General features: G+C 42.6%; 1 protein-coding gene across 1 annotated transcript in view; it reads left to right on the forward strand.

Annotated features, from left to right (window-relative positions):
* LOC124794848 (RNA-binding protein Raly-like) overlaps positions 1-14,298 on the forward strand; it is a 1,009,671-nt gene that overhangs the window by 677,195 nt on the left and 318,178 nt on the right. The gene's annotated exons all lie outside the window — the stretch shown is intronic.

The raw sequence follows: 14,298 nt of genomic DNA on the forward strand, positions 1-14,298 counted from the left end.
AAGATTTTGGTAGAGAACAGACAATGTATTTACCTTAATAACGTTCAAAAGTCATTATATATATATCAGTTCATGACATCCAGTCTTACAAATTTCCTTTTTCTGGCGGACACATGTCCAGATCGTCCGCTCTCAAAATTCTGCCATCTCTCTCCTTACATCCACCACTGCTGGCGGCTCACCTTCAACTGCACAACGCCACGCGCTGTTCACATCCAACTGCCCAACACTACCATAGCAAATATTCCAACAATGCAAATCAGCCACAGACAGCACACAGCAAAATCAGTGATTTTCATACAGAGTGCTACGTGGCGTTACCAACATAAAAACCTAAACAGCCTACTTACAACGTCAACGTGCAATAACCACTCACAAACGTCAGGTAGCGGCAGAAACGGTGGAGGGTACATAAAACGTGTCGGAGGGACACTGAAAACAGTGCAGTCCTTGTCGTAATGCGGAAACGGAGCGATTTATCTGACGTCCAAAATGGCGTGGTCATTGGATTCCGGGCCAGGGGTGGAAGTATTTGGGAGAACTCTCAAACTGTTCGCTTGCCTCCGTGGTTAAAGTATATCGTTTATGCCACTATCGAAAAACCGTCGTCGATGCAAGTGTGATGCACCTTGGCCGCAGATGACAGAGTGAACAACGGCTGTGGAGGTGTGCACGTGCAAATAGACGTGCAGCTGTTGCGCGTTTAACCCCATAGGAAAATCAAGGGGCTAACAACATTAACGATCGTTCTGCAAACTTTGATGCATGTCGGCCTCTGCAGCAGTTGCTTGGTTAATGCACCCCTGCTGGCTGCTCTACATCGGCGACGAAGCCTAGAATTTGAACGCCAACATCGCACGCAACTGGGTGGCCATTGAGTGGGGACAACTGGCCTTTTCCGATGAATGACCTTTTGTGCTCCATTGGACAAATGGCAGTTGTATCGCCAGAAGCAAGGCCTCCAGTCCAGATTGTATACCAGTCAGGTTCCTCTCAGAGTATGCTGATAAAATAGCTCCATATTTAGCGATTATATACAACCACTCGCTCACAGAAAGGTCCGTACCTAAGGACTGGAAAATTGCTCAAGTCACACCAATACCCAAAAAGGGAAGTAGCAGTAATCCGTTGAATTACAGGCCTATATCACTAACGTCGATTTGCGGTAAGGTTTTAGAACATACACTCTATTCGAACGTTATGAAGTACCTCGAAGAAAACGATTTATTGATTAAAAAAACATCGTTCTTGTGAAACACAACTAGCTCTTTATACTCATGAAGTAATAAGTGCTACCGACAGGGGATGTCAAATTGATCCCATATTTTTAGATTTCAAGAAGGCGTTCGACACCGTTCCTCACAAGCGTCTTCTAACCAAACTGCGTGCCTACGGAGTATCGCCTCAGTTGTGCAACTGGATTCGTGATTTCCTGTCAGAAAGGAGACAGTTCGTAGTAACAGATGGAAAGTCGTCGAGTAAAACAGAAGTAATATCCGGCGTTACCCAAGGAAATGTTATAGGCTCTCTAATGTTCCTGATCTATACAAACGACATAGGAGACAATCTGAGTAGCCGTCTTAGATTGTTTGCAGATGACGCTGTCATTTACCGTCTTGTAAAGTTATCAGATGATCAAAACGGCTTGCAAAATGATTTAGGTAAGATATCTATATGGTGCGAAAAGTGGCAATTAACCCTGAATAATCTAAAGTGTGAAGTTATTGTTCAAAAAAATGTTCAAATGTGTGCCAAATCCTATGGGACTTAACTGCTAAGGTCATCAGTCCCTAAGCTTACACACTACTTAACCTAAAGTATCCTGAGGACAAACACACACACCCATGCTCGAAGGAGGACTCGAACCTCCGCCGGGACCAGTGAAGTTGTTCACAAGAGTACTAAAAGAAATCGACAAAATTTCAGTTACGCGATAAATCATACAAATCTGAAGGCTGTAAATTCAACTAAATACGTAGGGATTGCAATTACAAATAACCTAAATTGGAACAATCACATAGCTGATACTGTGGGTAGAGCAAACCAAAGACTGGGATTCATTGGCAAAACACTTAGAAGGTGCAACAGGTCTACCAAAGAGACTGTTTACACTACGTTTGTCCACCCTGTTCTGGAGTATCGTTGTGCAGTGTGGCATCCGCATCAGGTGGGACTGACGGATGACAGCGAAAAAGTACGAAGAAGGGCAGCTCGTTTTGTATTATCGCGAAATAGGGGAGATAGTGTCACAGACATGATAAGTGAATTGGAGTGGCAATCATTAAAACAAAGGCGTTTTTCGTCGCGACTGGATCTTCTCATGAAATTTCAATCACCAGTTTTCTCCTCTGATTGCGAAAACATTCTGTTGGCACCCATCTAAATAGGGAGAAATGATCATTGACGGACGAAATTTTCAATGTAGCCCAATGACAGTTCACCGTTTCATTGCCACGCCTCTTCGTGCAGGGTGGAAAATTTCTATCTGGCCCGGGCTGGCGTATGCCTCGTGAATTGGCATATTTCTCACGATTTCACATTCTTGAGATGTTTTCCTGCCTTCCGCGGCTGTTGGGAGAGCAGCTACACAACACTTCTTTATAACTGCTGTCTCTGCGTGAGCCCTGGACAGACTCATGTTGAGGCTCCGTCTCAAAATCTGCCGGGGTCCGTCATTTACGAGGGCAATCCCAAAAGTAAGATCTCCTATTTTTTTATAAGTACATAGACCTGTTTATTTCTACTATGGTTTACATCAGTTTACAGCTAAAACACTTATCTACTATTTTTCGACATAATCACCATTTCTGTAGACGCATTTTTGTAGGCGCTGTGGCAGTTTTTGTATGCCCATGTCATACCAGCTCGCCGCCATGCTGTTCAGAAAGTTATGAACCTCTTCTTTCAACCTCGTCGTCGGAGCTGAATCACTTTCCGGCCAAATGTTATTTTAACCTAGGGAACTGGGCGCCACGTCAGGACTATAGGGTGGGTGGGTGATTATGTTCCACTAAAAATGTTGCAGGAGAGCAACGGTTTGCCGAGCGATGTGTGGGGAGCGTTGTCATGGAGAATGTGTACGCCTTTGCTCAACATTCCTCTTCTCGGGTTTTGAACTGCCCGTTTGAGTTTTTTCAGAGTCTCGCAGTACCTGTCAGCGTTAATTGTGGCGATTCAGCTCCGATGACGAGGTGAAAGAAGAGGTTCATACCTTTCTGAACAGCATGGCGGCGAGTTGGTATGAGATGGGCATTCAAAAACTGCCACAGCATCTACAAAAATGCATCGACAGAAATGGTGGTTACGTTGAAAAATAGCTAAATGTTCAAGCTGTAAATTGATATAAGGCATTGTAGTAATTAACTTGTCTGTGTACTTATAAAAAAATAGGAGACCTTACTTTTGGGACTACCCTCGTATAAGGCAAGTCCTCGCTGTCGAGGAAAACATCTTCTTAAGAATGTTGGCTTCTCTCACACGCCTCCCTGCGCCGATTCCCAGCGCTTTTTTTTTTTTTTTTTTTTTTTTTTTTTTTTTTTACACGCTTCTCCTTGTGCCCGTGGGGTGATGGAATTGTCGGCACATCTCTGTTCTAAGGCAAGGCCGGAAGAACTCAGATGCTTTCGCGCGTGCATTCTTGGTGTTCCGTCCTAATGGATGCAGATGTCCATCAGTTCTCGGCACGCTTCTCGTTGTCAGACAGGACCTTCGCACTGTGCCCCTCTCTGAGCGAGGCGAGGACGTTGGCTCGGCTTCCCGCTATGTGCTTGCAGAATGAGTGCACCCGGTGGTGCACCAGTTTATACTCAGTTATTATCTATGTAATCAGTTTTCAGATCGATGCCTTATGACATTAAAATTTCGTCGGTAATAAACAAGAAGAGAATAGTCTGTCCACAACCATAATGAACGGATTAACGAAATGGAGCCATCAGCTTCAAGTTCTACGTTGACGAATAACAGCACTGCCAGCCACAACGTAAAACGCAACCGTGCCAAAGACTTTAGCGGTCGACTGATATGAAAAGCAAACTCTCATACGCAGAAGTTTATGTCTTACTTACTTTCTGTTTAAGACAGAAGGTTATTTCTTTTACAATAAATCTAAAGTGACTGATTCTGTATTTTAAAAATTTTCATTTAGCCCTCCTGATGATTTTGAAGTGACACTGGAACGTATCATTAACACATACAAGAATGCTTCATCATATCAGTTTGGGTATTATATATTTTGTTTCGTACATCAAAACTGAAGTGTAATAATTTCGTATACATTTCTACCAACAGAATGAACTCCCATATGCACGTTGCTAAGGTGTCAATGATCAGAAACTTTATGTAAAAATTAAATTTCTTTTCTAATCAAGTAGGAAATGTATACTGTTAAAGTGCAGTCACTAATTAATCGACATTATGGAGAAAGACCGTCACATTGTAAATATTCCCCTCTGTTTCATTTATCTTTATAATAATACCGACAAATATTAAAAAATCCTTCAACGCCAATTTTAATGTTGTTAGGCTATGAGCTTCCACACAGTAAATATTTCCAAATTTGAAGTGACGATGTGTGTGCGCAGTTAGACGGCACGACCATGCACCATTATAATGCCTGACTACTTTCTCATTGTCTAAGAACTTGGGCCAGTGCAGTAGATGACAGCAGGTGAAAATGTGTTTTATTGTTTCCGTTAACGTTTCTTGCAAAATGTTTCAAATGGCTCTAAGCAAAATGGGACTTAACATCTGAGGTCATCAGTCCTCTAGACTTAGAACTGCTTAACCCTAACTAACCTAAATACATCACACACATCTATGCCCGAGGCAGGATTCGAACCTACGACCGTAGAAGCAAGGCGGTTCCGGACTGAAGCGCCTAGAACTGCTCGGCCACAACGTCTTGCAAGTAGTTTAAGTTTTTATAGTAAGTGTTGTCAGTAAAATAAAGAATTTGTCAGTGTTGGAAATCATTTTGTTTCTCATTCATCGCGCTATATGTTGATGGGTAACCAAATTTAATGAGGCTGAAGAATAAATTCATAACGTTTAAGTGTTATGTCTTCACGGTTAACAAATTATTTTAGGTGTTTGAGAAAGAATATAGGGGAAGTATACGAGCAACACAGCAAATTATTTTCACTGTTTTTGTTAAGTTACATCTGTGATTTTGATAATTGGCTCTGAGCACTATGGGACTTAACTGCTGAGGTCATCAGTCCCCTAGGCCTTAGAACTACTTAAACCTAACTAACCCAAGGACGTCACACACATCCATGCCCGAGGCAGGATTCGAACCTGCGACTGTAGCGGTCGCGCAGTTCCAGACTGTAGCGCCTTGAACCGCTCGGCCATCTCGGCCGGCGATTTTCATAATTATTTGATTATCATATGCAAGCAGCAACAACAGAAATAAAACTAATTTATGTGTCCATCATTCTACTTTTAAAAACTATGTCGCTCAAGCTGTTTTGTTGCAGCATTTTATGAGCACGAATTTAATCGGAGGCTGCCTGTTTCATGTTGCCATTCATACTATAAATGTGTCATCACGGCGAGGTGTGTATCGCGTGCATAACTTGCGGATTTATTTGTGGAAAAAATTCAGTATCAGCAACAGTGTGAAATATTTTCTTTGTATCATCATGAAATATTAAAGATCCGTGTGTAATTTTGTTTCTTAATGAATGTTACTCGGTTTATGCGAATATGTTGTAGGAAATTGAAAATTTAAATGCCGATGTGATAGTGAATTTCATCTTTATCGAACAGAAGTACATTTTCTTAGTATGAGAACAAAGATATTGTCTGTGTTTCGAAACGAAGCACATTAAGTCAGGTATATAATTTTCATTTGCCTTGAAGTTTCATACGTATTATTCATTTTGTGTTTGGGAAACAATTTCGGATGATAATCTAAATGAAAATAAAAACAAATTCTGAGAATCAAGCTGAAACATCCCCTTAGGAAAATTTATATTTTACTGTGCTGGAAAACCTCTACGTTATTTGATTTTCAAACAGTTGAGCAAAACAGAACGTACTCAGACATCTCTCTCTTTACTTATTCTGAGCATCACTAAACTGACACACAATATTTTCAGCGCAGAGCAATCTGACTTTCAATAATCCCTACAAAAGAATGGCCCTGACTGACAATAAGCTATACCTTTCATGAACTGCTTACCTCACAAAAATCTTCGTTACTCGAACTACTGCAATACTGCGAGCGCCAATACTGCCAGCTACATAAAAGATTCTAACTACTGAAGGCACTAACTACTGATGGGCATACTTAGCAAATGAAAGGTTTTGATAGAGAACAATCAATATACAGGGTGATTCAAAAAGAATACCACAACTTTAGGAATTTAAAACTCTGCAACGACAAAAGGCACAGCTAAGCACTATCTGTCGGCGAATTAAGGGAGCTATAAAGTTTCATTTCGTTGTACATTTGTTCGCTTGAGGCGCTGTTGACTAGGCGTCAGCGTCAGTTGATGCTAAGATTTCGACCGCTCAACAGAAAGCTTTTCGTGTTATTGAGTACGGCAGAAGTGAATCGACGACAGTTGTTCAGCGTGCATTTCGAACGAAGTATGGTGTTAAACCTCCTGATAGGTGGTGTATTAAACGTTGGTATAAACAGTTTACAGAGAATGGGTGTTTGTGCAAAGGGAAAAGTTCTGGACGGCCGAGAACGAGCAAGCATTTGTTCGCAGCCCAGGAAAATCGACTCGCAGAGCTAGCAGAGAGCTGCAAATTCCACAATCAACTGTATGGAGAGTCCTACGAAAAAGGTTGGATATGAAACCTTATCGTCTGAAACTGGTTCAAGCACTGTCTGCAGCTGATAAGATTAAAAGAATTGATTTCTGTGATTTTATCCTTGCTCAAATGGAAACAGATGAATCTTTCGTTTCAAAGATTGTGTTTAGTGATGAAGCAACTTTCCACACTAACGGGAAAGTCAACCGTCACAATGTCTGTATATGGGGCACTGAGAATCCGCGGGATACAACTCAGTATGAACGTGACTCGCCTAAGGTGAACGTTTTCTGTGCCATTTCAGCCAATAAAGTTTTTGGTCCCTTTTTCTTTGAAGGTGCTACTGTAACTGGACTACAGTATCTGGAGATGTTAGAGAATTGACTGTTCCCTCAGCTCGAACGAGAAGCACAACAATTCATATTTCAGCAGGATGGAGCGCCACCACATTGGCATTTATCTGTCCGTAACTACCTGAACGTCAACTACCCGAGGCGATGGATCGGCCGCCAGGCAGCCCGTGACAGAGCACTTCATCACTGGCCTCCAAGAAGCCCTGATCTTACCCCTGCGATTTTTTCTTATGGGGGTATGTTAAGGATATGGTATTTCGGCCACCTCTCCCAGCCACCATTGATAATTTGATACGAGAAATAACAGAGCTATCCAAACTGTTACGCCTGATATGCTACAGAGAGTGTGGAACGAGTTGGAGTATCGGGTTGATATTGCTCGAGTGTCTGGAGGCGGCCATATTGAACATCTCTGAACTTGTTTTTGAGTGAAAAAAAACCTTTTTAAATACTCTTTGTAATGATGTATAACAGAAGGTTATATTATGTTTCTTTCATTAAATACACATTTTTAAAGTTGTGGTATTCTTTTTGAATCACCCTGTATTTACTTTAATAGTGTTCAGAAGTCACTATATATGTTCATGACATCCAGTCTTAGAAATTTACTCTTTGTGATGGACACACGTCCAGATTATCAGCTCTCAAAACTCCGCCATCTCTCTCCCCACATCCACCACTGCCGGCGGCTCACCTCCAACTGCGCAACGCTACGCGCTGTTCACAACCAACTGCCCAACACAACAATAGAAAATATTCCAACAATGCAAGCCAGCCACAGACTTCACACAGCACGGTCAGTGATTTTCATACAGAGCGCTACGTGGCGTTACCAATATAAAAACCTAAACAGCCTACTTACATAAGAGCGCTACGTGGCGTTACCAACATAAAAACCTAAACAGCCTACTTACAAAGTACATTAGTAACTCACAGTACTTTTACAGGCCGTGGACAAAAAATCGAATCACCAAAAACCCTGCCAAACACGGTATAGGAAATCCTTTTCCACTCAAAACAGCTCCAGACTTATCGAAATGGATAAATGTAGGTGCTGAATCGTTTTCCAGGGTTTCTTATACCATACTTCCTACAAAATAGTACCAAGTTCAGATAACGATTATGGAGGTGGACAGCGATCACGCACACATTTCTCCAAAGTAGAACACAAAAACTGACTATGGCGACCAAGGGAGATGCAACAATTCATCTTCGTGCCTAAAAGACCACTCCTGGAACATGCGAACTGTGTGAACAACTGCCATGTGGTCTTTGAAAACAGCATTACCACTCAGCAACGTACTGTACATTGTACCAAACATTTGACCTGATGAGTGAAAATGGTCATATAATCCTTCGTAATATTGCGACCTTCCAGATTAACCATGGGCCTAATGGAACACCACAACATGGCTTCCAAAATCATGACCGACGGACCCAATGGAATACCACGACATGGCTTCGCAAATCATGACCGATGGGCCCAATGGAATAGCACGAGATGGCTTCCCAAATCATGGCCGATGGGCCCAATGGAATACCACAACATGGCTTCCCAAATCATGACCTATGGACCCAATGGAATACCATGACATGGCTTCCCAAATCATGACTGATGGGCCCAATGGAATACCACAACATGGCTTCCCAAATCATGACCGATGGGCCCAATGGAATACCACAACATGGCTTCCCAAATCATGATCGATGGGCCCAATGGAATACCATGACATGGCTTCCCAAATCATGACCGATGGGCCCAATGGAATACCACGACATGGCTTTCCAAATCATGACCGACGGGCCCACTGGAATACCACGACATGGCTTCCCAAATCATGACCAACGGGCCCAATGGAATACCACAACACGGCTTCCGAAGTGATGACCGACCTCGCCGTGTTTCACTCTTGGCAGCGAGCAGTCTACATAGTAGGTTTGGGATGGCATACACCAAAAACAAAGGCGGCCAGAAGTTACAAACAGTGCCAGACCAAATGACTTTTTTCCATCCTTCCACAGTCCAGGATTCATGCCTTCCTCTACAGTTTTTGCCCTCTACGGCTCCCTCTAGTACCATGGAAGTCATTCCCTCATGTCTTAGCAGATGTCCTATCATCCTGTCCCTTCTCCTTATCAGTGTTTTCCACATATTCCTTTCCTCTCCGATTCTGCATAGAACCTCCTCAGAAATTTCTTCCTCAAATTAAGGCCGGTACTTGATATTAGTAGACTTCTGTTGGCCAGAAATGCCTTTTTTGCCATAGCGAGTCTGCTTTTGACGTCCTCCTTGCTCCGTCCGTCATTGGTTATTTTACTGCCTAGGTAGCAGAATTCCTTAACTTCTTTGACTTCGTGACCATCAATCCTGATGTTAAGTTTTTTCCGTTAAGCGCATGTTCATCATCGATTTGCGATCTTTGGTTTTAATAAACCGCTTCAGCTGTATTTAGTCCTTGGATCACTACCGGTTTCGTGGCACTAAAGGTCACATGTTGTGGTGAACATGTAACTAAAGTATTTTATTTTTATTAAATCTGCGACCGGTTTCGCACAACTTATCGGTGCATCATCTGGCAACATACGGTATTTATAACATAGTAACGTTGGACATTGCCCTGTAGCCACTTCCCACAATTCACGTCCAATATAACGTCATCTGGTGAAAGGGGTAGTTAAAATTCAAAACCCTTTTTTTAAAATTTATTTAAATGATGGCAGCGGCAAAGACCGTGCAAGCTGAGAGGTGCCGCGCGGCAGCGGACACGGCCTGACTGGAAAATGAGGCGATCTCAATCCAGTCCACTGAGACAAAACAGGGTAGGAAAATCATGCGGATGACAAGTGTCATAGAAAATAAGAAGATGGCTCTTCTAGATAAACGGCTAGAGAATATCCTGCTGATATTCGAGCAACTTGATGTGGTTATTTGTTATTTAGATTTCGTATCATACCGGATTTTACGTGTAGAAATAGAGTCATTTTCAAACTCTGTATCTTGGAAATGCATAAGGATATCAAGAATATTTTCAATTTATTCGAGGTTGGGATATTAGGAGTATATTGTAAAAATTCAGGCATTTATCATGCGGAGCCGTTTTGGAATCCCCTGCTGCGTTTAGGTCCGCTCGTGACGGTGAAAATATAATAAAGGAAATCATTTCTTCCGTTTTTCCGAGAAACTTCCCTTGAAATAATGGTACCTCCATAAGTCCCATCAAGCCTAGCGTAACCACATCTGATTAAAAAACAACCAACCACTTTACTCCATTTGCCAAAGCAGGAGGAAGTGTGTAATATTCATACTTTGACCCTGCACTGTGGGATAGTGAGACTAAGCTGATCCTTCTGTTGAGTGTGCAAATGGTTCCTAGCCCAAGGGCTACGCAGAACACTTGTCCCTTCCTGTCTATCAGCAATAGAGCCCTAGGAATGAGCACCAGAAAAAAACAGCCTTTAAACTCGGCGTTCTGGAACGTATTAGGCAGGGTATGCTGTTGCACGCAAACCGATTGCTGTAATCGAGGGACGATGTTGTGAGCAGCACTGTACAGCATATCGGTAAGCAAGGCGGGAAAATGCACCGGATGTTAGCATACCTAGTGAGGTCGGACGTTCGCGGTGGACTATCGACTTCAGATAACTACACAGTCAGTGATCATAGGGATCAAGATACGGGAACGTGGGAGACGAAGAATGATGGAAGTGGTGGCTCAGTACGCGATTCTGACCAAATGGCGTACGCAGGAAATCTTTGAGTGGTGTAGCAAAATGGGGAAGATTGCCGTCCTGCGTAAAATTCGTACCTTAGAGGAGGTGTTTATCAGCCGGGTTAGAAATGATGCAATTTTGTAACATATCGACGTACCTCGCATCCGTCATGCTGAGTGTTTGAAAAGCAGCACTCCGTATTTCCTCGGAAAATCCGCACCACACCTCGACTTTATCGTAATGCAATGGGGTTTCGACGACAGTTGTAGGATTTTCGGTGATGTTTGGTTTGTGGGGCGCTCTACTGTCCGGTCATCAGCGCCCGTACGAGGTCCCAATTGTTACACAGTCCATTTTTTTTTTTTTTTACTCAGTCCAGTCTAGCCACTGTCGGGAATGATGGTGATGATGAAATGATGATGACAACACAAACACCCAGACCCCGGGGAGAGAAAATTCCCAACCCAGTCGGGTATCGAACTCGGAACACCGTGATTCAGAGGCAACAACGCTAGCCACTAGACCACGAGCTCTCGAATTTTGCGGTTGTGGTTGTCGAGGTACCGTCGGTGTGTGAAATGCGCTTCGCCGGTCCACAATACTTTAGACAACCAATTGCAATCCTTTCCGGTTTCACTGAGTCTTCGTTTCATTTCAGGATTGTGCGTCAATTTTTACCTGTCTCTCTACATTTTTCTGTGGACTAGTCCATTTTCTGTTGTTAATGGACTTTTAGGTCACCGTGTACAATGTGATAAAAGCTAATTTTTGGCGTGTTTCTGTTGCAGCCCCCACTGTTGCGAGCGCGGAAAATTTTCCACTAAATGAGGCGTGAGCGCAAATGTATTGAAATGCGGTGACTGTGTATTTCATTAGCAATAATGAACTCTTCGGAGCAGATAATATTATTTTCACGCAAAGCTGATAACCAAATGATTCTTTCGGGGCAATATCTGAACGAGCGGTCGGGTTTTTGATGTGGGGCCCGATGCCGTTAGCCGTTTAAATAGATGGCGGGAGCGCCGGTCCGCGGGGTATCATTAGCGGCTAATGTGACATCGGCCGTGGGGACCCGGGCGCAAATGTTTGTTGTGTGCCGCGCGATCGATGTTACACGAGCCGCTTCCGAGATCGGTCGTGTCACATGCCGCTAATTATGTTAAAACCGTGTCGCGAGGCCTCCGAGCCGGCCAACCCCGCAATAGATTGCCTGGGGCCGCGCGTCACAGGCCGACGTGAAATTTTGATACAGCTTAATGAAAATCTAAGTCAACGATTCGCATACCGTCCTGTCGCATGATGTCACTACCACGTGTAATCAGCGCTCCAGTCATGTCGTGGACAATATGCCCGCCCACTTAATCCCTCCCCTATTTATGGGTGGGCTAGCGCCGAAGCAAGAGACTTGCGTACGTAGAGTACTCGCAATCTGTAGTGCACGTTTGATATTCTGACGCTAGTCAGCTGTACAAGGCTCGGAATATTATAGAGGCGGGAAGGTGCCCGCCATACATTGTGCGTAATGATATCATCAACAGGAAAAAAAAGAAAAAAATTTGGCCAAGTGCGAACAGGAATCGCTCACAGTGGATTCCGTATGTACGTCATGTATGTAGACAATTAAGGCATTTCGGAAACCTGAAACCTCGACGATTTTTGCCTGTCTCTATTGGTCCATCATGGTGGCCAGGGGACATCGGCTAGTGAGTATTTTTCAATGTCAATAATCTTCACCAGGAGCCGCATTTTTCTTACGCCCACACTGGAGCACTTTATTCAATCCATATACATTTAAGTCTTATGGCTAGTTGTAGATTTGGCTTTCCTCTTCTGCTCCCAAAACTTCTTCATCCTTTCCGACCTAGCTGCCCTTTCTTCATCAGTTATGGTGTATTTTTTGCGCGTAAATGCCTTTAGTTTAAATCTCGTCTCACTGTGTTTCACGATCTTCTTCTCTTCCCGGCCTTCAGTTTGTTGCACTGTCAAGCCTAACTCGTCTAAATCATCTTGAACTTCTTTCAACCAGTTGTTCTTGGTCTTACTTTTCCAACAGTAGGTGAACAGTTGTTTCAGTAGCCTGGTTTCTGGTAGTCCGGAAATGTGGCAGGAAAAGCAACCTTCCTTTTCCGCATTGTGTCAATTATTGACTCAGTTTCTTGGTATACAACTAGGTAATAGTCGCCAATGTCCCTAAACTTGGTATTTTTTTGTTTATAATTGTTCTAAGGATTCTCCTGTCTGCCTTCTGTGGTTGATTTGGCGTTCATCTTGAACAGTGTTTCACTAGCATAGGTTGCTTCAGGTTTAATAGCAGAGTGGTAGTATCTGAGTTTTGCATTTATCGAGAGACATTTCTTCCTGTATGTTGTCCAGGTGATGCGTTGCGGTTCTTTCAGATTGTTTGTTCTGCTTTCTACTGACATTTTACCGTTTGAATTCCAACTTATAATCTCCACAAGATATTTACAATTTTAATCTGTTTTGATTGGCGACTCCATGGAGTGTTCTGTGCACCACGACCAAATAGTGGATAGAATTGGAAGGAGAATCAGCATTGGTCATATTTTTTTTGTTTTATTAACCGCAAAATCGATTTTTGGTCACTTAGCGACCATCCTCAGTGCTGTAATATACAATTAAATTTGGTAGGCACTGGTATCAACAAGCTTTGAGCTTAGAGCTTAGAGTTTATGTTATCGCTCTAATCTTGTTGATACCAGTGCCTACCAATTTTAATTGTATATTACAGCACTCAGGATGGTCACCAAGTGACCGAAAATCGATTTTGCGGTTAATAAAACAAAAAAATACGACAAATGCTGATTCTCCTTCCAATTTAATTTGTTTGTTATCATTCAGCTGTATACTTTAAGATACTTCATTTTATTCTAAAAACTACCAGCTTCGGCAGTTCATTTTGACATCTTCAGGCCCCATAAGCTTTTATCAAAATAAACGAACTTATTGTACAGCGCTATAAATTACTGGGTATCGTGAGCTCCAACCGCTGTATAAATACTTCATACGAAGACGTGACAGCAACAGTTCTTGCTTGTTGTCGACTTTGATACTGCTAGGGAGTCCACGTCTTTCCAGAAAAGTTTAATTTAAAGTCTGAAGTTGGATAACAATTAACAAAAAAAAATTTATATTGTGATGTAATTACAAATTAACAGTTACCTGATTTTTCCTGTACTTTTACTGTCAAACGTCGTTTCTTGTAAAATTTCTTCATTCCGCGTCAACGGAAAACATCCTGTAGTCTTCGATGAGTGAGTTTGCGAGAGTCAAAATATGTGACATACAAGGTAACGTTTGTTATACGACGGATGAACCTTCGGCCTTAGTAAGTGGCACACATTCCAATTTGATGCGTCTATCCTATCCTGAGAAAAAGAGGTCTTACCGACGCACGGACTGACACACAGGTGGTCCGATGAAAAATGACCATTTTTTCTCCTCTCGTATG

This window comes from Schistocerca piceifrons, chromosome 4, assembly GCF_021461385.2.
Source record: "Schistocerca piceifrons isolate TAMUIC-IGC-003096 chromosome 4, iqSchPice1.1, whole genome shotgun sequence".
Taxonomy (NCBI): domain Eukaryota; kingdom Metazoa; phylum Arthropoda; class Insecta; order Orthoptera; family Acrididae; genus Schistocerca; species Schistocerca piceifrons.